This window comes from Nerophis ophidion, linkage group LG03, assembly GCF_033978795.1.
Source record: "Nerophis ophidion isolate RoL-2023_Sa linkage group LG03, RoL_Noph_v1.0, whole genome shotgun sequence".
Taxonomy (NCBI): domain Eukaryota; kingdom Metazoa; phylum Chordata; class Actinopteri; order Syngnathiformes; family Syngnathidae; genus Nerophis; species Nerophis ophidion.
Window position 1 is genome coordinate 46,961,513 of NC_084613.1, and position 25,304 is coordinate 46,986,816.

A 25,304-nucleotide genomic window follows, 5' to 3' on the forward strand; every position below is an offset into this window, starting at 1 on the left:
CAGATTTCTACAGCCAAGTTCTTGCAGAACAGTGATGTTACATCGAATATGTGGATGTCTTTTTTTCCCTTTGTGTTTGTGTTTGTTGCATCTTAGGAGACGGCGTGGTGCAGTTGGTAGAGTGGCTGTGCCAGCAACCTGAGGGTTCCTGGTTCAATCCCCACTTTCTACCATATAGTCACGTCCGTTGTGTCCTTGAGAAGACACTTCACCCTTGCTCCGGATGGGACCTGGTTAGCGCCTTGCATGGCAGCTCAGTGTGTGAATGTGTGTGTGAATGTGGAAATAGTGTCGAAGCGCATTTAAAAAAAAAAAAAAGGTAGAAAAGCGCAATACAAGTACCGTATTTTTCGGATTATAAGTCGCTTCGGAGTATACGTCGAAACGGCCGAAAATGCACAATAAAGAAGGAAAAAAACATATATATGTCGCATTTTTGGGGGAAATTTATTTGATAAAATCTAACACCAAGAATAGACATTTGAAAGGCAATTTAAAATAAATGAAGAATATTGAACAACAGGCTGAATAAATGTACGTTATATGACACATAAATAACCAACTGAGAAGGTGCCTGGTATGTTAACGTAACATTTTATGGTAAGAGTCATTCAAATAACTATAACATATAGAACATGCTATACGTTTACCAAACAATCTGTCACTCCTAATCGATAAATCCGATGAAATCTTCTTCCTTGATGTCGCTTCCAAACAACTCTGCCAACTCCAAAGGAATGCACCGCTTCCTCTTGTCGTTTTCTACTGCATATTTCACTACATCCAGCTTGTAATCTGCAGTACATGATTTCCTTTTCAGTGCCATTTTTGTTCAGCTCTTCTCAGTTTTTTTAAGTTACCGCCAACGATGAAATGATCCATTTTAATAGCTACGGCAGTAGCATATAGCAGTTAGCATCCCATGACCCACAATGCACTTCTGCCATGACCCTCCCCCGCCGAATTCTTATCGGTTGACGTGTGTGACGATTGCTGACGTGTGTGTGACAATTGCTGACATTTTCTTCGTCTCTTCCGCGAATGAGATAAATAATAGTATTTAATATTTTACGGTAATGTGTTAATAATTTCACACATAAATCGCTCCGGAGTACATGTCCCACCCCAGACCAACCTATTAAAAAAACCGTGACTTATAATCCCCAAAATACGGTATAACCCATTTACCATCTTTGATGTACTTGTTCGATTATAAAAAATGTCGATCGAGGAGGTGGTCCACAGTAGAGGAGCAACGTTCATATATTCTCAATATTCAGTGTTTTATTGGTCATAGTTATTATTTTAAGTCCTGCATTCTGTATTTTGCTGTCATACAATTCAGTAGAAAGACTAAAGTTCATTCCGTTTTTGAGATGGTCTGTTTCGTTTTTTTATTGAAAAAGACACTCAGTATGTATATGAAAATACAGAATGTTGTATTTACAATGTTAACTGTGAACAATAAAAAACTGAATATATGAATGTTGCTCCTCTACTTCCAAGACCATTTCTTTGATCAACATATTTTATTGTTGAGCAAGAACAACAAAGATGCAGAAAACAGCAATAAATAAAAGCAAAAGGATAAAAAAACAAACAAAAAAACCTTATTCGATTAGGCTTGTTGCTGACCTGCCCACTTTGCCCCGTGCCTTGTCTGCATGAAGCAGCGCTTCCTATGGTTATTGTTAGTAATAACCTGATGTATGTCACTCAAAAGTGCAGATTCTAACCATTGGAATAATTTCTACAGTTTGAAAATATACAATGGGCCGCCTTGAAATGTCAATTGTGTTCTATTACGCTGAGGTAGCCTGGTAAACTACACTTTTAATGCTGTTATGCAAGACCTGTGTCACATGACTTCAAACTTGACACCTCATTGGCTGGTTCTGAGACAGGATCCATCGCTTCAGACTTAATTTACCGGAAGTGAGTCTTGTTCTTTAAAGACAATAGTTTTTTGACATTGAATTTTTCAGCACATCATATTTTTACACTGACTTTTTTTTTTAAACACTGAATTTTTATATATTGGATTTTTTTCAATAAAATTTGATGCTAAAAAAATTTATTTCACACAATTCAAATGCAAAAAATTCAGTTACATAAATTCAGTGTCAATTAAAAGCTTTCTTGTTAGACACAAATTCACCGCTAGAGTTTGTTAAAGGTACCACATGTAATAATTTAATGTCAAATCATCATAAAATGGCCCTAATATGTCAAAAGGCATTAATAAATCATGTTCTTTTTGAAGACCTTTATAAGTTATAAAGGCGCATGTTTTTGGCAGTGAGAGGAAGCCAGGAGTACCCGGAGGGAACCCATGCAGTCATGGGGAGAACATGCAAACTCCACACAGAAAGATCCCGAGCCTGAGATTGAACTCAGGACTACTCAGAACCTTTGTATTGTGAAGCACATGCACTAACCCCTTTTCCACCGTGTAGATATAATTATCTTGTTAATATTCATATTGTAATCATGTCCATGGGCTTCATTCACTGCAAAGGATTTTCATTCAGGTGTTAAAATTATGGTGTTTTGGGCACACTCAGTGCATTGCTGTACCTGCAGCTTTAATTCCTAAATGATACATGTGTGTCACAGCTCTTAAATTAAAGCAACAACTCAACATTTCAATTGCATGCTTATTTATTGATTAATTTCTTACTAATCATTTGCAGTTGTGTATGGTCTACTAGGCAAACTAAAAGACGTACAGCCTGATTTACAAAAGGTTTACAAGTATTAAAACGCATGCAAAGTTGAGAGTACGAACAAAGCTGATCAACTAAACTACTAAACAGAGAATTGCGCCTCTTAGGTGAGCAAAATAAGGAGTACAACCAATAAGATTATCAGAACACAATAAAAAAAAATTAATAAAATACTAATATATTTAGCACAAGCAGTGTGATTTATTTATTTACAAACCCCGTTTCCATATGAGTTGGCGAAATTGTGTTAGATGTAAATATAAACGGAATACAATGATTTGCAAATCATTTTCAACCCATATTCATTTGAATATGCTACAAAGACAACATATTTGATGTTCAATCTGATAAACATTTTTTTTTTGTGCAAATAATCATTAACTTTAGAATTTGATGCCAGCAACACGTGACAAACAATTTGGGAAAGGTGGCAATAAATACTGATAAAGTTGAGGAATGCTCTTCAAACACTTATTTGGAACATCCCACAGGTGTGCAGGCTAATTGGGAACAGTTGGGTGCCATGATTGGGTATAAAAGCAGCTTCCATGAAATTCTAAGTAATTCACAAACAAGGATTGGGTGAGGATCACCACTTTGTAAGCAAATTGTCGAACAGTTTGGAACATTTCTCAACGAGCTATTGCAAGGAATTTAGGGATTTTACCATCTACGGTCCGTAAAATCATCAAAAAGTTCAGAGAATCTGGAGAAATCACTGCACGTAAGCGATGATATTACGGACTTTTGATCCCTCAGGCGGTACTGCATCAAAAACCGACATCAGTGTGTTAAAAATATCACCACATGGGCTCAGGAACACTTCATAAAACCACTGTCAGTAACTACAGTTGGTCGCTACATCTGTAAGTGCAAGTTAAAACTCTACTATGCAAATCCAAACCCATTTATCAACAATGTCCTGAAACGCCACTGGCTTGGCTGGGCCCGAGCTCACCTAAGATGGACTGATGATGTGGAAAGGTGTTCTGTGGTCTGACGAGTCCACATTTCAAATTATATTTGGAAACCGAGGACGTGGTGTCCTCCAGAACAAAGAGGAAAATAACCATCCGAATTGTTATAGGCGCAAAGTTCAAAAGCCAGCGTCTGTGATGGTATGGGTGTGTATTAGTGCCTAAGGCATGGGTAACTTACACATCTGTGAAGGCACCATTAATGCTGAAAGGTCAATACAGGTTTTGGAGCAACATATGTTGTCATCCAAGCAACGTTATCATGGACGCCCCTGCTTATTTCAGCAAGACAAGTGTTACAACAGCGTGGCTTCGTAAAAACAAAAAAAAGCGAGTACTTTCCTGGCCCGCTTGCAGTCCAGACCTGTCTCCCATCGAAAATGTGTGGCGCATTATGAAGCGTAAAATACAACAACGGAGACCCCGGACTGTTGAACGACTGAAACTCTACATAAAACAAGAATGTGAAAGAATTCCACTTTCAAAGCTTCAACAATTAGTTTGCAAATCATTGTATTCCGTTTTTATTTACATTTAACACAATTTCCCAACTTATATGGAAACGGGGTTTGTATTTATAACACCTCCAGGCAGCTACAACGATAGCCTATTCCCCTCCCCCCACCATATCACACTATTCCACCTCTCCGGATTGTAAATAATCAAATGTATATACTTGTTCTTGTGCTTTCTGAGCTCACTATGTTCACCGCTCGCTGTACTTACAGTATCCTACGAAGTCAGACCTACACTGTTTCAATGTCCATTAATATTTTTGGGTGTCTGGAATAGATTCTTTGGATTTGCATAAAGTCTAATGAGAAACACGTATTCAGTTTTTGTACGATTCAGTCTTCATCGACAAAAACCTAAGTTCTACATTTTTTTCTGCCAGGGTCAAGCCAGCATGATTCTCCTGCACACGCCCTCTATGTCTCCATGATTTTTTTTTTTTTATTAACCCTCCAAATGATTTATTTCCTAGTAACTTTGCTCATGAAAGTGATGTGGCGCAAGGCCTTTGGAGCGTCTGGATTCCCTGCTGGCTGCAGTAAAATCAGGCTGAGAGGTCCTGGCGTGGGGCAGCGCTTGCGTGACTGTAGAGGGCTTTTGGAGGGAGTTGGGGGGGCGAAGCAGTAAGTTTCAGCAGTGGGGCACCTGTGAGGAGTACGTATCCTCGCACAGGACCATGTGAGCCCGGACTTAAAGTGCCAAGCGTGATGGAGTTAAAGTGCAGATTTATGATGCAGCATTTTAGGCAAGCGTTGCTGCTTTTGCAGGAGCACCAAATGGAAGTATGTGTTTAAAAAAAAGCTGCTTTCAGGTTTCTCACAGGGACTTGTGGAGCCAAACAATACAACACCTTGTTCTCATTTGAGATCCAGATGGCTGCAGATATGTGGTCCTAAACTAAAGATCGCATCGACATCTTTCATCAGGTGGGGAGATGATGAACGGGAGGGGGTCACAGAGGGGGACTGGAGCAGAGGGGAGATAGAGGTGACAGAGGTTGTGACCTTTCTAGAAGATTCACAAGGAAAAGGTGACCTTTGAAATGTCAATCTTTTCCTCCCTGCAGTTTCCTGTCTGCTTTTTGCACGTTATGTGCGCCAGCAGGAAGGATCATTCCATCTGATGTCACGTTACAGGCTCCTCTTTAGCGCCCCCTCATCACTCACTTCCCGCCGCGTGGAGCCCAGGGTACGATAAAAGCGGTTTAGGTAGGGATCCTTAAATTCTGATGCAGCCATGACTGTCACGTCCGTCGTTCTGGCATGCAAATTTTGCCAAGAAGAAAAGATACATACATTGAAAAAAGATGACACTATTTATGGTTTCCTGTCTTAAAAACTCTTGATTCAATAAAGGCATAAGAAAAACCACTGACTTGTTCTTTTTAGAAGCTGCTTGAAAGCTCAAGCTAAGAACAATAAACAGTTTGTTCATCCTTTGTTTACACTCTCCTTACTGTTTTAAATTTAAAGGAACTAATGTGATTGCAACATCTCAGCAGTGGGGACATACATTTGTTTTCTACTGTGTTTTCTACAAGGCCCTCTCTGCTGGCCTAACAGAAATCATGATCATAATTAGTCAAATCAAGTCAGCTTTATTTGTCAATTTCTTTACATGTAAAGACATACAAAGGAATCTAAATTTTGTTTCGCACTCTCCCATGCGGAAACAAAAAGAAAAGAAAACACAACAGTAAAGTGCAATGTGAATATGTCTACCTACTAAAGTGACAATATATATAGTTCCTGTTGTTTTTAAATAGCATATGGCTGTAAACAATGAAAAATAATTAAAGATCATCCATCCATCCATCATCTTCCGCTAATCCGAGGTCGGGTCGCGGGGGCAACAGCCTAAGCAGGGAAACCCAGACTTCCCTCTCCCCAGCCACTTCGTCTAGCTCTTCCCGGGGGATCCCGAGGCGTTCCCAGGGCAGCCGGGAGACATAGTTTTCCCAACGTGTCCTGGGTCTTCCCCGTGGCCTCCTACCGGTTGGACGTGCCCTAAACACCTCCCTAGGGAGGCGTTCGGGTGGCATCCTGACCAGATGCCCGAACCACCTCATCTGGCTCCTCTCGATGTGAAGGAGCAGCGGCTTTACTTTGAGTTCCTCCCGGATGACAGAGCTTCTCACCCTATCTCTAAGGGAGAGCCCCGCCACACGGCGGAGGAAACTCATTTCGGCCGCTTGTACCCGTGATCTTATCCTTTCGGTCATGACCCAAAGCTCATGACCATAGGTGAGGATGGGAACGTAGATCGACCGGTAAATTGAGAGCTTTGCCTTCCGGCTCAGCTCCTTCTTCACCACAACGGATCGGTACAACGGCCGCATTACTGAAGACGCCGCACCGATCCGCCTGTCGATCTCACGATCCACTCTTCCCTCACTCGTGAACAAGACTCCTAGGTACTTGAACTCCTCCACTTGGGGCAGGGTCTCCTCCCCAACCCGGAGATGGCACTCCACCCTTTTCCGGGCGAGAACCATGGACTCGGACTTGGAGGTGCTGATTCTCATTCCGGTCGCTTCACACTCGGCTGCGAACCGATCCAGCGAGAGCTGAAGATCCCGGTCAGATGAAGCCATCAGGACCACATCATCTGCAAAAAGCAGAGACCTAATCCTGCGGTTACCAAACCGGAACCCCTCAACGCCTTGACTGCGCCTAGAAATTCTGTCCATAAAAGTTATGAACAGAATCGGTGACAAAGGACAGCCTTGGCGGAGTCCAACCCTCACTGGAAATGTGTTCGACTTACTGCCGGCAATGCGGACCAAGCTCTGGCACTGATCGTACAGGGAACGGACCGCCACAATAAGTCAGTCCGATACCCCATACTCTCTGAGCACTCCCCACAGGACTTCCCGAGGGACACGGTCGAAGGCCTTCTCCAAGTCCACAAAGCACATGTAGACTGGTTGGGCAAACTCCCATGCCCCCTCGAGAACCCTGCCGAGAGTATAGAGCTGGTCCACAGTTCCACGACCAGGACGAAAACCACACTGTTCCTCCTGAATCCGAGGTTCGACTATCCGACGTAGCCTCCTCTCCAGTACAGCTGAATAAACCTTACCGGGAAGGCTGAGGAGTGTGATCCCACGATAGTTGGAACACACCCTCCGGTCCCCCTTCTTAAAGAGAGGAACCACCACCCCGGTCTAATTAAAGATCAAAGTAATATTTTATTTACTTTCCCTAAATATCTAAATTGTATTAATTTTCTCTTCATGTCATATTATGCACGTTTCAGTGCTGTTGTTTTTAGTTTCAGTTTGTATCCCATACTGTACAAAATCTGCCCAACGCCCTCAGAATCATCAATGCTTGCGTCCGTGCACTGTAAGTGAACGGGGACTTACAGGTGATGGACAGTTGCCATAGCCAATCAGATCACGAGTTGATTTCAGTAAGGCTTTCTAGTTGAACGTGACGTTCACGCGTCATGTGATTGGATACTCTTCGGGACCGTTAGCGGATGAATTTGAGAACACATAGATTTAAGACACAGTTGTGATAGCCAATCAGATCGCAATTTGTTGACAGTAGATGTTCTGTTACAACTAAAATGTTACAACTAAACGACGTCCCACTGGGTGTGAGTTTTTCTTGCCCTTATGTGGGCCAACCGAAGATGTCGTAGTGGTTTGTGTTGTGGTTTGTGCAGCCCTTTGAGACACTATTGATTTAGGGCTATATAAGTAAACATTGATTGATTGATTGATTGATTGATTAAAATGGGGACGGCGTGGCGCAGTTGGGAGTGGTCGTGCCAGCAATCTGAGGGTTACTGGTTCAATCCTCACCTTTTACCATCCAAGTTCCGTCCGTTGTGTCCTTGAGTAAGACACTTCACCCTTGCTCCTGATGGGTCCTAATTAGCGTCTTGCATGGCAGCTCCCGCCATCAGTGTGTGAATGTGTGTGTGAATGGGTGAATGTGGAAATTGTGTCAAAGGGCTTTGAGTTCCTTAAAAAGGTAGAAAACGCTATACCGGTACAACCCATTTACCATTTAAAAGTTGTACACTGTTGTTGTAAAAGTGTGTCATGCTTGTCAATTAATTAACATTGTTACATGTGTATTTGACGCAATCATGTGGTCAGGGCAGTTAATAGTGTGTACTTTGAAACAAACTTCATTGACCGGAAGTTCCATAAGCCAAGCAGATAAATTTACGGTCTGTGTTTAAATTGCTGATACGTTTTAATTGATTTTTAAATTTGCCAAAAAAAACAAGTTTCGTACACTGTTGATGTGATTCAATTGACAGTAGGGTGTAAATGTGTTCCTGTAACGTATTTCTCCAGCAATAATCATTCGGTGACATCAATTATGGTACTGACCCCGAAAGGGAAAAGTTGTAGATAATGGATGGATGGAAAGTTAATAATTAAAGTTGGAAATCACTGAAGGCCTAGGTGGGAAACACACGGCCCGCAACTGGATGTCTAGTACAGTGGTTATCAAATTGGGGTTCACGTACCCCTGGAGGTACTTGAAGGTATGCCAAGGGGTATGTGAGATTTTTTTTAAATATTCTAAAAATAGCAAAAATTATTTGTAAATATATCTATTGAATAATGCTTCAACAAAATATGAATATAAGTTCATAAACGGTGAAAAAAATACAACAATGCAATATTCAGTGTTGACAGACAATTTTTTTGTGGACATGTTCCATAAATATTGATGTTAAAGATTTATTTTTTTGAGAAGAAATGTTTAGAATGAAGTTCATGAATCCAGATGGATCTCTATTACAATCCCCAAAGAGGGCACTTTAAGTTAATGATTACTTCAATGTGTAGAAATCTTTATTTATGAGTGTGAATGTTGTCTGTCTATCTGTGTTGGCCCTGCGATGAGGTGGCGACTTGTCCAGGGTGTACGCCGCCTTCCGCCCGATTGTAGCTGAGATAGGCGCCAGCGCCCCCCGCGACCCCAAAAGGGAATAAGAGGTAGAAAATGGATGGATGGATAAATCACTTGTTTATTTTTCAACAAGTTTTTAGTTGTTTTTATATCTTTTTTTCCAAAAAGTTCAAGAAAGACCACTACAAATGAGCAATATTTTGTACTATTATACAATTTAATAAATCAGAAACTGATGACATAGTGCTGTATTTTATTTTTTTATCTCGTTTTTTCAACCAAAAATGCTTTGCTCTGATTAGGGGGTACTCTAATTAAAAAAATGTTCACAGGGGGTACATCACTGAAAAAAGGTTGAGAACCACTAGTCTAGTAGATGGAGGTGAACACAGTTGGATATTTCACAGGCTCTTTTCACCAATTTTGCTGCTAAATGGGTGAAAAAAATCAAATTATTGGTTCAAATTGTTTCCGAGCTCCAGAAGTTGACCATAAAAGAATAACACGTAGAAAAAGATAGCTGGATTGATGGATGACCTCCCTACAATCATAAACAAACGTGAATGAGCCACAAGGGAAATTGTTCAAAATGGCTACGGCTATGGCTAGACCCTAACATTACTGGGGTCCAAATCCAGAGGACAGAGGCAGGGAAGTCCGATGTCCAAAAGGGTTTGTGGGGCAGGAGAGAGCATACAAGGTCCAAGCAAAGTGTCAATATCAGGAGGGCAATCCGGGTCCAGGGGAAAAGTAAGTTAACACTTAAGCGCGAGACTGGGGAGCAGAAGGAAGACGAAGATGAACAAACCAGGACACAAGGAAACAAGCTACAGGAAATAATATTGGCGGGAAATCAGAGACGTGAAGCTTACTGCGAACATGGTGACGTTCCGACGTCGATTAGTCAGCGGCGAGGCTCTTTATCCTGTTGTCTGTTATCTCCATCAGTTGTGCTGATTGAAGATTGCCGCCGGCTGCAGCAGCGTGTGGGCGCGGTCCGCGCAGCGTGTGTGTGGGCGTGTCCAGAAGTGCTCACAGTGGAGCCACTGAAGGCTCCTGCAGAAGAGGGAAATGCGGACTGCGCATGTGCTGCAACAGAAATATTTATTTATAAATGAAACACTTTTCACTTTTTTAACAAGTTTTTTGTAATTTTTCTATCTTTTTTTCCAAGTAGTTCAAGAAAGACCACTACAAATGAGCAATATTTTGCACTGTTATACAATTTAATAAATCAGAAACTGATGACATAGAGCTGTATTTTACTTCTTTATCTCTTTTTTTCAACCAAAAATGATCTTCTCTGATAAGGGGGTACTTGTCAGGGTTAGTTTGTGACGAACCCCAAGATGCAGAGAAGGAGGCAGGCATTGAGTGAGAAAACATGATTTAATCTTTAACATGAAAACAAAACCAAACAAAGGGTACAAACAAAACGTGCCATGAGGCGGATAAAAAACTTGGCTATGAACAAACAAACTTGGAAGCAGGGAACAAAAGACAGTAAGCTACAAACCGCGACCAAATATAGCTTACCGCAACGCTTCATTGACACGACATAACACGACAGGTAGCAACGACAATACAATACAATAATCCAGCCCAGACTGGAGGAGAAAACAGGTCTAAATAGGAGCGGGCTGATTGACACCAGGTGTGGCCAGGTGCCAATCAGCTGCAGCTAAGGGTACACAGCACTCAGGGAGACAAACAGGAAACTGAACCAAAATAAGAGTGCTGACAGAAACTAAAGACAGGAAATACTACACACACACAGAGGAAAAACTAAAACACAAACAAACTGTCAGGGGCAAGCCTGACAGTACATGAATTAAAAAAATGAAAAAAGGTTAAGGACCACTGGTTTAGAACATAGCAACGTTGCCATTGTGTTCTGTGAAATTAGAGCGCCCCGGAAAGAAGTTATAGTAATGCTTAAAATGACCAAAATACGGTAACTATTACATGTTATGATGAATGTGCCTGTTACTGCATTACATACACACTTACAGTATGTATTTAAAACTGAATTGGAGGTTTTTTAGAGAATTCGATAAGAGGAATAGATCATATATCCCCATTACCTGCAGTGTTAGCTACCTCTTCCAAGCAGTTTTTTTTTTTTACTTTTTAAGCATACACAGAAAGGAGAAAGACAAGAGACAAGCGGTAGAAAATGGATCTATGGATGTGTGTTTCTGTTTGACATAAAGATTGCTAATAGGTAACATTCTAGGAAAAGTGCAGTTCCCTTTTGTCATAGGCCTACATCGATGACTGTAATATTACGACCTAATTCGCATAAAATTGTTTTGTTTCCTTGAAAAAAATACTGATTTATTGTAGTAATACTGTAACATTAGGACAGATTCTGCATTCTGTACTGCAATCTTCACTGGTGTCACGATCGTGCATGGTTGATCTTGTCGTGACCCCAGGATGCAGAGATAGATTTTAAATTAAAGGTAACATAGATTAATTAAACTGGGAAAAATAAAAAAGTAGCAAACAGCAGGCTAATGCAGTGAGAGCAAGGCATGCAAAACAATGGCAAACAGTGACAAAATACAGAAACCAACACGAAAACCAGGGGGATCCTAAATAAGCCTATTCCATTTTAATTTTAATCACTCACTTTACTGTCAGGTGATAATTCAGAGTACTTGTTGTTAAAGGCATCAAGGAACTACAGCAGGGGTCACCAACGCGGTGCCCGCGGGCACCAGGTTGCCCGTAAGGACCAGATGAGTAGCCCGCTGGCCTGTTCTAAAAATTGCAGCACTTACCAGTGAGCTGCTTCTATTTTTTGAATTGTATTTATTTACTAGCAAGCTGGTCTCGCTTTGCTCGACATTTTTAATTCTAAGAGAGCCAAAACTCAAATAGCATTTGAAAATCCAAGAAAATATTTTAAAGACTTGGTCTTCACTTGTTTAAATTAATTCATTTTTTTTTTTTTTACTTTGCTTCTTATAACTTTCAGAAAGACAATTTTAGAGAAAAAATACAACCTTAAAATGATTCTAGGATTTTTAAACACATATACCTTTTTACCTTTTAAATTCCTTCCTCTTCTTTCCTGACAATTTAAATTAATGTTCAAGTATTTTATTTTTTATTGTAAAGAATAATAAATACATTTTAATTTAATTCTTCATTTTAGCTTCTGTTTTTTTGACGAAGAATATTTGTGAAAAATTTCTTCAAACTTATTATGATTAAAATTAAAAAATATATATTCTGGCAAATCCAGAAAATCTGAAGAATCAAATTTGAATCTTATTTCAAAGTCTTTTGAATTCCTTTTAAAATGTTTGTTCTGGAAAATCTAGAAGAAATAATGATTTGTCTTTGTTAGAAATATAGCTTGGTCCAATTTGTTATATATTCTAACAAAGTGCAGATTGGATTTTAACATATTTAAAACATGTCATCAAAATTCGAAAATTAATCTTAATCAGGAAAAATTACTAATGATGTTCCATAAAAAAATGTTTTAAATGTTTTCAAAAAGATTAGAATTAGCTAGTTTTACAATTATTTTTTGTTCGGTTGAATTTTGAATTTAAAAGAGTCAAAATTGAAGATAAACTATGTTCCAAAATTTATTTTTCATTTTTTTCGTGTTTTCTCCTCTTTTAGACCGTTCAATTTAGTGTTATTTTCATCATTTATTCTCTACAAAAAACTTTCCGTGAAAGGAAAAAAAATGTACGACGGAATGACAGACAGAAATACCCATTTTTTATATATATATATATATATAATTATGAAAGGTAAATTTAGCAAATTGTCTTTTTCTAGCAATTTTTTTAAGTGTGTATCAAACTGGTAGCCCTTCGCATTAATCAGTACCCAAGAAGTAGCTCTTGGTTTCTAAAAGGTTGGGGACACCTGAACTAGAGAAATACTGAAGATGACATCATCTCTACACATAAAAGACAACTCATAAAGACTTGTTGGATCTGAAGCCAACAACTACAACAATCAAACATATAACAGATAACACAATATTAAGTAATGCACAACATGCAATAATTATCATCTATAAATCATCACATTTTCTTTTTTTCCCCAAAACCTTCCCTTCTTTCAAACAGGAAGTGTACTTAATGCAAACATGTAAAAGTTATGGTGTGAATGTCAGTAAAAATCTTCTTATACTCTTCCTACTTCTTTGAAATGTGCAAATGTAACCACATGGTATTTAATGTAACTTGTTAAACATGCCTGAAACAAATAAATCATAGCCATAACCATTTTAGATAACATAATGTAACAAGGTCCTACATCAGTACAATAAATTAGAAACGGATTTTAGGAGCTTTGCAACATTTGTTTCTCCTGAAAGTGGATTTTCCTGCATATGACTTACAAACGTATACTGCTGCCAAATTTGAATCAGATCTGGATTATAGCGTGTGTATACATGGCAAACTTTGTTCAAATCAGATATGATCATTTGAACATTTTACCCCTTATAAAAGACTTGCAATTCAGAAATATTCATAACTCCATGCCATCAATGTGTCTTAGAATAGAACTGAATGGGAGCAAAGAAAACAATTTTGTAATGAAAAACAGTTGACAGGACGATGCACAAAAACAAAGCGATAAAATGAAATACTAACTTTAGTAAATGTTTTCTCTTTATCTGGGTCCATCCATTTTCTATACTGCTAGTCCTTACTGGAGTCCCGGATGGGATTGAGCATATCCCAGCTGATTTTGGACGAGAGGCGAGCCACGTCCTGGATTTATCACCAGCCAATTGCAGGCTAAGTATGAATACTTTGGTTTTACGACAACAGCTGTTAACATATTTTTACACTATTGTAGGAGTAGTCAGGAATAGGTTCTAGGATTACAGTTGAACCTCGATTTACGAACACGTATTTGCGACCTTTTTGGTTTACGGAGATTTACATCCCGCCAAGTAAGCCTCTATGTGCGAAACATGTCTCGGGGTAAAAACACTAAATTAATTCATTTTGCATGCCGTTTGAAGCCATAAGAGGCTGCCATTTTGATCACATCTATTCCTGCACACCCTAGCATCGCCCTTTTGAAAAGGCGGGGCCCCCTATGCCACACCTGGTTTGCATTCTGTACACACGGACGAGGCCATTTTGAAGAGTTTCGACAGCGATGTCTGACTATTTCCACAATTTTTGTACCTTGTGTAGGTCAGAGCTGTGTCAGCCTGTTTTAGAGATCACTTTGTGTGATCAGAAACACTTCGAATCTCTCCAAACTCTTACAGTCTGGCTGTATAGCTTCGGGTTGCACGACAACCGCTTTGAGCTAGCGTTTTAGCTATTTAGCCCGCGGCTTGCGGCACCTTCAGTTCGAGGATTTCATTAGTGAAGGGGATTTTGTTACACAGCAAGTCTTTGATTGTGATGAAACGAAAAATATGCAACAGCAGATCTTTATTATAGCGAATGAGAAGGCACTAGCAAAACACAAGCCGATGAAGGATCGCCTCACACTGCTAGTGTGGGCTAACGCTAGCGGTGACTATTTGAAGCCATTGCTGTTTATTCACTCCGAAATTCCCATAGTGTTAACAATGCCACAAATATTAGCCAACACAAAGTAAAATGATTTCCCTTTTTTGTATTGTATCAACATACGTTCTGGAGTGTACCAACAAGACTTGTATGTCTGTGCGTGTTGACACTTGCTGTGTTGTTTGGATGAATACGGGATTGTTGGCCCATTATATATATATATATATATATATATATATATATATATATATATATATATATATATATATATATATATGTATATATATATATATATATATATATATATATATATATATACATATACATATATATATATATATATATATATATATATATATACATATATATATATGTATACATATATATATATATATGTATATATATATATATATATATATACATATATATATATATATATATATATGTATATATATATATATATATATATGTATATATATATATATATATATATAAAGTCAATGTGTGTATATATACGTTATAGATTCTTCAAAATGTGCATTTTTTTGACTAAAATAGAAGAACCAATTATTTATGTTGATTGATATGATTTCGGTTTACGAACCATGTTCAAGAACCAATTAAGTTTGTAAATCGAGGCTCCACTGTAGTTTTAAACTAGTATCAAATTAACTATGTTAGTCAGAAAATACCAAAATCAGTGAGGCCCAGCATTCGTCCACCGTGCTGCCTGTCCATGTTCTGTCCTGTTCCATGCAGCAAAATTGTATTCATTTGGTATGAATTAAACTAAAACATATTCTCTGCTGCTCAGCTGCATTAAGTTTCCCTTGTGTTACACATCTCTCGGGAGCCCTTCATCACCATGTTGTCTTTCCTTCGACACATCGAAGAGTGACAAACTATTATTGCGTGTAAACAAATGGACTTATAGAAGACTCCACGCTGGTGCCAGTCCTAATCAAATGGTGTTTGTATCTGTTTATTTGGGTTTGGATTAGTGGCAATGTTACGTGGGGGGACCACCAGGATGTTGGTTTCCTGGAACAGCAGGCAACGCTTGTGTTTTTTGATCGTCTCCATGGCTCAATTTTAATGTTTTGTTTGTCATTTAAGGCCGTGTCAGCACGTAAGGATGTGGCTGCGCTTATTTATGCTTCGTCCAAATACGGGGTCTCTGCAGGACATATGCAAACCGCACATTATGGGTTTGTTGAGCTCCCATTTGGGAGCTAATGAATCGTAATGATTCAATGGATGAATCTGGCTTTACAACATAGTGAGGGTTTAAACAAAGCATTTGATCCCAAAAAGACAAGTGTCCATATTTATAGTGTAAGTGGTTTCTTCCCAGCTGAGGTGTTGACCGAAGCAGGAGCACAGGTTAATCCAGAACATACTCAGACTGTGTCGGACACTCTTTTCCTGCTGTCCCAACAGCACGCTTGATTTAAGAACTGCTATTCAAGAAGTCCTGTTTTGGATTTAAAAGATTAATGGATCAGCTTGGCTTCTCCAGGAGTCGACATCAAGGTTGTGTTACTGCGTGTGTTAGTACTGCGATGATATGTAATATTATTCCCAAAAGCTTTGCTAGTAGGAGGTCTATTTTGTTGTTGTGTTGAGTCTATTGATTATACACTAAACACTGTGGCCAGTTTGATCAACACAGCCAGTTAAAGTCCCCTAGCAGTTAATGAAGAGCACATGTGCACATGCAATCACTGCACATCTTTGGCACAAAAATAATGTTTGAATGTGTTTTTTGTGAGTTTTTCATCTTTCAGTTTGTGGTTTGTTAGTAGTTATTCATGTCAGGTCTACCATAGACATATTCAACACATTACAACACAATATTACATCTGTCTGGTGCAGTGGAACATCGTATATCACTAAAGAACTATCCATCCATCCATTTTCTTCCGCTTGTCCTGTTCTGGGTCGCAGGGAGTGCTGGAGCCTATCTCAGCTGCTTTGGGCGGAAGGGGGGCTACACCCTGGACAAGTCGCCACCTCATCGCAGGGCCAACACAGATAGACAGACAAGATTCCCTCACGCATTCACACACTCAAGCCAATTTAGTTTTGCCAATCAACCTATCCCCGGGTGCATGTCTTTGGAGGTGAGAGGAAGCCGGAGTACCCACGCAGTCACGGGGTGAACATGCAAACTCCACACAGAAAGATTGAACCCAGGATTGAACCCAGGACATTTGTATTGTGAGGGGGACACACTAACCCTTGTAAGAACTATAACTGCAATAATAAACAAATACCACTGACAGTGACATCCCAAATTGAGCGTTTGTGTATTTGCAGAGAAAATTATTACACATTTATTTATGGAATGATCTAATTGGATTGTGCAAATGTACCTCATGTAGTAGTTGGTTAGTGCATGGTTTTGTTGGCCAGAGTATCCAATTGTTTAAGTTTTTTTTTTTAAACTGGTAATGATGGCTCAGAATGCTTAATCTTTGCTTGTCTTAGTTTTCCATTTTAAAATAGGAAATTAGTCAGTAAAACAAAGTTGTAAGTGAGATATTCCCCCAAACCAGCGCTATATGCATCACCAGGAAATATAAGGTTTAAATTAACTGTAAAATATTGATCTGATTGACAAGGCTGAAGTTGGTTTCCAATTCGCCAGCCTTTGATTCGAACAGTGGTTACTGATAGTTGATACCAGACAGATACATTTTACTCCAAATGTCAATTTAGTTTTTAAAGAGTCATCATAGTTTATACATGAACTTTCAGGGGTTGAAATTCTACTGATTTTGCATTGAATCAGGTTGTTTTAGCTAATAATCATGCTGCAGGATCTAGCATGTTTCATTCAATGTTTATTCCCCTTAATTTCCCATTATTTCCCGTTAATTCCCATATATTACCGTTAATTCCCATGGAAAGTTTCCAACTTTGAATATTCCAAGAATTTTGCAACCCTAGGTGTATACATGCGTGATCAAATGGTTGTGGACAGGCGTACCCCTGCAGTCCCAAACGGTTCATACCCACATAGGTTGGGGCCCGGAACGGTCGATTTAACGCGTTTATATGTGCAGTGCAAAACCTTTTCCCGAAGGAAAACTGAACAGCAGGGGATCAAAAACATTTGAAAATGGTGCATGTAACCAGGCTACTGTTGATACTGTTGATTGCAATGGGCTATTCATAGGCTGAGTTTTCATGACTCAACGACTCAATCATCATGTGACTGTGCAGCCATTCAAACACAAACCTTGGAGCACACATCAATGAAGTATCCAGTCGTTGACATGATTTCCCATGTGATGTCATGTCAGTAGTTAATCAAATGCTACTGTGGGAGTGACCTCAGTTCAGTGCTTGATATAAATGCTAGATCAATCCTAGATCGCCAACATATGCTCTGTGTTTTGACGGATTCAACATGAATACCTTCACATTCTTGAGAATGTGAAGGTATAGAATGAGAGATATAGTAGATTAGTCTTGCTTAATAAGTGGCTGGCTAGCTTCTGTAGACAATAGGGACTAACGTTTATTGATAATTGGCCCTCCTTCTGGGGCAAACCTGGCTTGCTGATGAGAGACGGCCTTCACTCTAACCGGGAAGGCGCTATCATCTTGTCTAGGAACATAGATTTCTCGTTGAGTCACATTTGACTAACTGCACTAGAGCACGCCCGGTCACAGGCAGTTACAGAGCCTGCTAGTCTGGGTGAGGAGTCAGTTAAATTAGAACTAGCCAGCGCCAGGCTGGATAATCCCTGCACACATGGCAATTTTCTTAGAATAATACACAACTCACATAATGTTTTTTCTGCTTTGACTGTGCCAGAGTTGGACATGCGCTCTATTGAGGTGGCAAATGATGATGTGTTCAGTTTATCGCAGCACCAAGCAAACAATCTGAAAATACCCGTCATATCAATTCCTAGATATGGTCGTAATTATTTTAAGTCCACTGCGCATAATAAACGCAACATTATTAATATTGATACAACGGATAATTTGATCAAAAACTCCTTGAAACAGCCCACTACCTAAAATATGGGCTTTTTAAACATAAGATCATTGTCTCCCAAAACGTTATTAGTTAATGAGGTCATTAGAGACAACAATCTTAACGTCATCAATCTCAGTGAAACCTGGCTTAAACCAGACGACTTTTTTGCCCTAAAAAAGGCTTCGCCTCCTAACTATCCGAATGCGAATATTTCCAGTCCCCTTAAAAGGGTTTGAGCGGTCGCACGAATATACAACAAAAACTTTAATCTTAGTCCTAACCTAAATAATGAATATAAATTGTTTGAGGTGCTCACTATGAGGTCTGTCACACCGCTACCTCTATACCTGGCTGTTATCTACCGCCCCCCAGGGCCCTATTCAGACTTTATCATTGAATTCTCAGAGTTCGTTGCTGATTTAGTGACGCACGCCGATAATATAATTATATTGGGGGACTTTAATATCCATATTAATACCCCATCGGACCCACCGTGCATGGCGCTCCAGACTATAATTAATAGCTGTGGTCTTATACAAATAATAAATTAACCCACGCATCACAACGGTAATACGATAGACCTAGTGCTTGTCAGAGGTATCACCTTTTCCAAAGTTATGATACTCCCGTATACTAAAGTAATGTCTGATCATTACTTTATGAAATTCGAAGTTCAGACTCATGTTCGGCAAGCTAATAATAATAATAACTGCTATAGCAGCCGCAACATTAATGCTGTCACAACGACGACTCTTGCCGGCCTATTGCCCTTGGTAATGGCACCATTCCCAAAGTATGTGGGCTCTATTGATAACCTACCTAACAATTTTAACTATGCCCAGTGAGAAACCATTGATAGTATAGCACAGCTAAAGTTAAAAAAGGCTCCAAAAAGGTGTACCCCATGGTTTACAGAAGAAACTGGAGCTCAGAAATTATTATTTACAGAGCTGGAACGCAAATGGCGCACGACTAAATTTAAGGTGCAACATCAAGCATGGAGTGATAGTTTAATAACTTATAAACGCATGTTTACCTTAGCTAAAGTTAAATATTACTCAAATCTCATCCGCCTTAATAAAAACGATCTTAAATGTTTGTTTAGTACAGTAGCATCGCTAACCCAACAAGGGACTCCTTCCAGTAGCTCCACCCACTCGGCAGATGACTATATGAATTTCTTTAATAAGAAAATTGAACTCATTAGAAAGAAGATTAAAGACAATGTGTCCCAGCTACAACTGGGTTCTATTAACACAGATACGACTGTATATACGGCGGATAGTGCCCTCCAAAATAGCTTCTCTTGTTTTGATGAAATAACATTAGAAAAATTGATACAACGTGTAAATGGAATAAAACAAACAACATGCTTACTTGACCCACTTCCTGGGAAACTTATCATGGAGCTCTTTGTATTATTGGGTCCATCAGTGCTAAATATTATGAACTTATCACTTTCCTCTGGCACTGTTCCCCTAGCATTCAAAAAAGCGGTTATTCATCCTCTCCTTAAAAGACCTAACCTCGATCCTGACCTTCCCTTTATTTCGAAACTCCTCGCAAAAATTGTTGCAGAGCAGTTAAATGAACACTTAGCGTCTAAAAATCTATGTGAAACCTTTCAATCCGGTTTCAGGGCAAATCACTCTACGGAGACAGCCCTCACAAAAATGACTAATGATCTATTGCTAACGATGGATTCTGATGCATCATCTATGTTGCTGGTCCTCGATCTTAGCGCTGCTTTTGATACCGTCGATCATAATATTTTAATAGAGCATATCAAAACACGAGTTGGTATGTCAGACTTAGTCCTGTCTTGGTTTAACTCTTATCTTACTGACAGGGTGCATTGCGTCTCCCATAACAGTGTGACCTCAGACTATGTTTAGGTAACGTGTGGAGTTCCCCAGGGTTCAGTCCTTGGCCCTGCACTCTTCAGCATCTACATGCTGCCGCTGGGTGACGTCATACGCAAATACGGTGTTAGCTTTCACTGTTATGCTGATGACACCCAACTCTACATGCCCCTAAAGCTGACCAACACACCAGATTGTAGTCAGCTGGAGGCATGTCTTAATGAAATTAAACACTGGATGTCCGCCAACTTTTTGCAACTCAACGCCAAAAAAACAGAAATGCTGATTATCGGTCCTGCTAGACACCGACCTCTATTTAATAATACAACTTTAACATTTGACAACCAAACAATTAAACAAGGCAACTCTGTAAAGAATCTGGGTAATATTTTCGACCCAGCTCTCTCGTTTGGGTCACACATTAAAAGCGTTACTAAAATGGCCTTCTTTCATCTCCGTAATATCGCTAAAATTCGCTCCATTTTGTCCACTAACGACGCTGAGATCATTATCCATGCGTTTGTAACGTCTCGTCTCGATTACTGTAACGTATTATTTTCAGGTCTCCCCATGTCTAGCATTAAAAGACTACAGTTGATACAAAATGCGGCTGCTAGACTTTTGACAAGAAAAAGAAAGTTTGATCATATTACGTCTATGCTGGCTCACCTGCACTGGCTTCCTGTGCACTTAAGATGTGACTTTAAGGTTTTACTACTTACGTATAAAATACTTCACGGTCTAGCTCCAGCCTATCTTGCCGATTGTGTTGTACCATTTGTCCCGGCAAGAAATCTGCGTTCAAAGGACTCCGGCTTATTAGTGATACCCAGAGCCCAAAAAAAGTCTGCGGGCTATAGAGCGTTTTCTGTTCGGGCTCCAGTACTCTGGAATGCCCTCCCAGTAACAGTTCGAGATGCTACCTCAGTAGAAGCATTTAAGTCTCATCTTAAAACTTAATTGTATATTCTAGCCTTTAAATAGACCCCCTTTTTAGACCAGTTGATCTGCCGCTTCTTTTCTTTCTCTCCTATGTCCCCCCCTCCCTTGTGGAGGGGGTCCGGTCCGGTAGCCATGGATAAAGTGCTGGCTGTCCAGAGTCGGGACCCAGGATGGACCGCTCGTCCACAGTCGGGACCCAAGATGAACCGCTCACCTATGCATCGGTTGGGGACATCTCTGCGCTGCTGAGCCGCCTCTGCTTGGGATGGTTCCCTGCTGGCTCCACTTTGGATGGGACTCTCACTACTATATTGGATCCACTATGGCCTTGATTCTCACGGTTATGTTGGATCCACTATGGATTGGACTTTCACAATATTATGTTAGATCCGCTTGACATCCATTGCTTTCGGTCCCCTGGGGGAGGGGTTGGGGGTGTTGGGGGTTGCCCACATATGTGGTCCTCTCCAAGGTTTCTCATAGTCATCATGGTCAACGTCCCACTGGGGTGAGTTTTTCCTTGCCCTTATGTGGGCCCTACCGAGGATGTTGTTGTGGTTTGTGCAGCCCTTTGAGGCACTGGTGATTTAGGGCTATATAAATAAACATTGATTGATTGATTGACTGATTCTACAGAAGGTTGCCAAGACCTGCTGTTGTTGCAGTAATTCCGGAAGATCCAGAGGAATCGGAAGCCTGGGGCCTATCTGACGGCGATGATGAGATCACTGACCAAGACTAGAGCGCCAGCCAGAATGAACTTTCTCTGGATGAGCTAACTAGCTCTCCAGCACCTCCTGCTAAAAGTAGGAGAGGAAAGAATACCCTCATTCCAGTTGACGAGGAGCTGGCTGGCCTAAGGTCATCTTCCACTAGCGACGCTGAGATCATTATTCATGTGTTTGTTACGTCCCGTCTCGATTACTGTAACATATTATTTTCTGGTCTCCCTATGTCTAGCATTAAACGATTACAGTTAGTACAAAATGCGCCTGCTAGACTTTTGACAAGAAAAAGAAAGTTTGATCATATTACACCTATACTGGCTCACCTGCACTGGCTTCCTGTGCACTTAAGATGTGACTTTAAGGTTTTACTACTTACGTATAAAATACTACACGGTCTAGCTCCAGCCTATCTTGCCGATTGTATTGTACCACATGTCCCAGCAAGAAATCTGCGTTCAAAGAACTCCGGCTTATTAGTGATTCCCAGAGCCCAAAAAAAGTCTGCTGGCTATAAAGCGTTTTCTATTCGGGCTCCAGTACTCTGGAATGCCCTCCCGGTAACAGTTAGAGATGCTACCTCAGTAGAAGCATTTAAGTCCCATCTTAAAACTCATTTGTATACGCTAGCCTTTAAAGGCCTATTGAAACCCACTACTACCCACCACGCAGTCTGATAGTTTATATATCAATGATGAAATATTAACATTGCAACACATGCCAATACGGCCTTTTTAATTTACTAAATTGCAATTTTAAATTTCCCGCGGAGTTTCTTGTTGAAAACGTTGCGGAATGATGATGCGTATGATGACGTGTGTTTGTGACGTCTCGGGTTGGAGGGGACATATTAGCCCAACATTACTTGCGACTAAAAGTCGTCTCTTTTCATCGCATAATTACACAGTAATTTGGACATCTGTGTTGCTGAATCTTTTGCAATTTGTTCAATTAATAATGGAGACGTCAAATTAGAATGCTGTTGGTGGAAAGCGGTGGATTGTAGCTGCCTTTAGCAACCGAGACACAGCCGGTGTTTCTTTGTTTGTTGTGAAGCTTTAACCCAGAGCGGTCAAGCGAACATGTTTGTCTACGTCAACCAGCAAGTTTTTGGATGGGAAAATTGTGATATTAAGTCGACTCTTACCGGAGACATCAATGGAGTATGCGTCCTCCTGCAGCAGCTGTAAAAAAGGCAGCTGTGAGCTTGGCTCCTCGGCTTCTCTCTGAGAGACACTGGCATTCACCGGAGCCACCCGACTTTGAGGTATGACTTTACACTCTCACTAAAACACTATTAAAACATTAAGCAGATAAGGGATCTTCCAATATTATCCTAGTAAATGTGTCTATTTACACCTGAAACGCTCACACTGCCGCCGCCCGGAGCAGTCGCTTTTTTCTTTTTTTTTTTGTGCTTCAGTCTAACGTTCCTCATCCACAAATCTTTCATCCTCGCTCAAATTAATGGGGGAATCGTCGCTTTCTCGTTCCGAATAGCTCTCGCTGCTGGAGTCTCACATTATAAACAATGGGAGGATGTGAGGAGCCCTCACACTGGTGACGTCACGCGCACATCGTCTGCTAATTCCGGTAAAGGCAAGGCTTTTTTATTAGCGACCAAAAGTTGTGAACTTTATCGTCGATGTTCTCTACTAAATCCTTTCAGCAAAAATATGGCAATATCGCGAAATGATCAAGTATGACACATAGAATGGACCTGCTATCCCAATTTAAATAAGAAAATCTCATTTCAGTAGGCCTTTAAATAGACCCCTTTTTTAGACCAGTTGATCTGCCATTTCTTTTCTTTTCTCCTCTGCCCCCCTCTCCCTTGTGGAGAAGGGGTGGGGGTAGGGGGCGCGGGGGGGGGGGGGACACACAGGTCCGTTGGCCATGGATGAAGTGCTGGCTGTCCAGAGTAGGGACCCGGGGTGAACTGCTAGCCTGCGCTGCTGACCCCTCTCCGCTTGGGATGGTCTCCTGCTGGCCCCACTATGGACTGGAGTCTCACTATTATGTTAGATCCACTATGGACTGGACTTTCACAATATCATGTTAGACCCACTCTACGTCCATTGCTTTCGGTCTCCCCTAGACGGGGGGATTTCCCACATATGCGGTCCTCTCCAAGGTTTCTCATAGTCATTCACGTCCCACTGGGGTGAGTTTTTCCATGCCCTTATGTGGGCTCTGTACCGTGGATGTCGTTGTGCCTTGTGCAGCCCTTTAAGACACTTTTGATTTAGGGCTATATAAATAAACATTGAGGTGTTGCTCAACCGCAACACCTCCTTCGAAGAGAAGGAGAGGAGCTACAGGCCAGTCTGAAATCGAGCATGATGAGATCACTGACCCAGACCGGACACTAGCCAGAATGAACTTTCTCTGGATGAGCTAGCTAGCTCTCCGGCACCTCCCACTAAAGACAGTAGGAGAGGAAAATAAATAATTTCAGTTGATGAGGAGCTGGCTGGCCCGAGCTCATCTTCCACACCTCCTGCCAGAGGAGAGGCAAAGGGAGAGGGAGAAGATGCTCAACCGCAACACCTCCTTTGAAGGGAAGGAGGGGAGCTACAGTACAAGCCAGCGTGTAATCGAGCCAAGGGTCTGGGAATAGACTGACATTGAGCCATTCGAAGTCTCAGCAGAAATATTTGACCTTCCTAAAGAAGTGAAAACACCTTTGACCTACTTCAAAGAGATTTTCACAGATGAGATGGTGAAACACATAGTCTACCACACCAATTTCTATTCTGCCCAAGCAGTGGGAGCACCAATCAAGACAAATGTCGCAGAGATGGAGCAGTCCCTGACTTTGCTGTTATATATGGGGATCTGTAAGTTTCCTTTCCTTGACGACTACTGGGCCATGGGACTACGTTTGCCATTCGTGGCAGATGTCAGGTCACAAAATCGTTTTCGGCTGCTGCAGCGTTACATCCACTTCAATGACAACCAAGAAGTGGCAGGGAACCCAGATCATTTCTACAAGATCTGCCCACTGTTTGACATCTTGCGTAAGCAGTACGTCAAAATCCCATCTTCTTTTAAGTTTTCAGTGAATGAAGTGATGGTTTCGTACAAGAGCACTTCATTCGGAACAAACCTCATCGGTTTGGCTTCAAGAGCTACAGTCAGGCCAGTAGCTGTGGGTTCATCCATGACTCTA

At 40.6% G+C, this 25,304-nt stretch overlaps 1 long non-coding RNA gene across 2 annotated transcripts in view; it reads right to left on the reverse strand.

Annotated features, from left to right (window-relative positions):
* Positions 1-7,166: 7,166 nt before the first annotated feature.
* Positions 7,167-25,304, reverse strand: part of LOC133548773 (uncharacterized) — a 68,512-nt gene continuing 50,374 nt past the window's right edge. For both annotated transcript variants that reach the window (XR_009805950.1, XR_009805951.1), the window contains 2 exons: positions 9,969-10,185; positions 7,167-9,870 (listed from right to left, as the gene is read on the reverse strand). This is a non-coding gene — a long non-coding RNA (uncharacterized LOC133548773). The remainder of the gene's footprint in view (positions 9,871-9,968; positions 10,186-25,304) is intronic.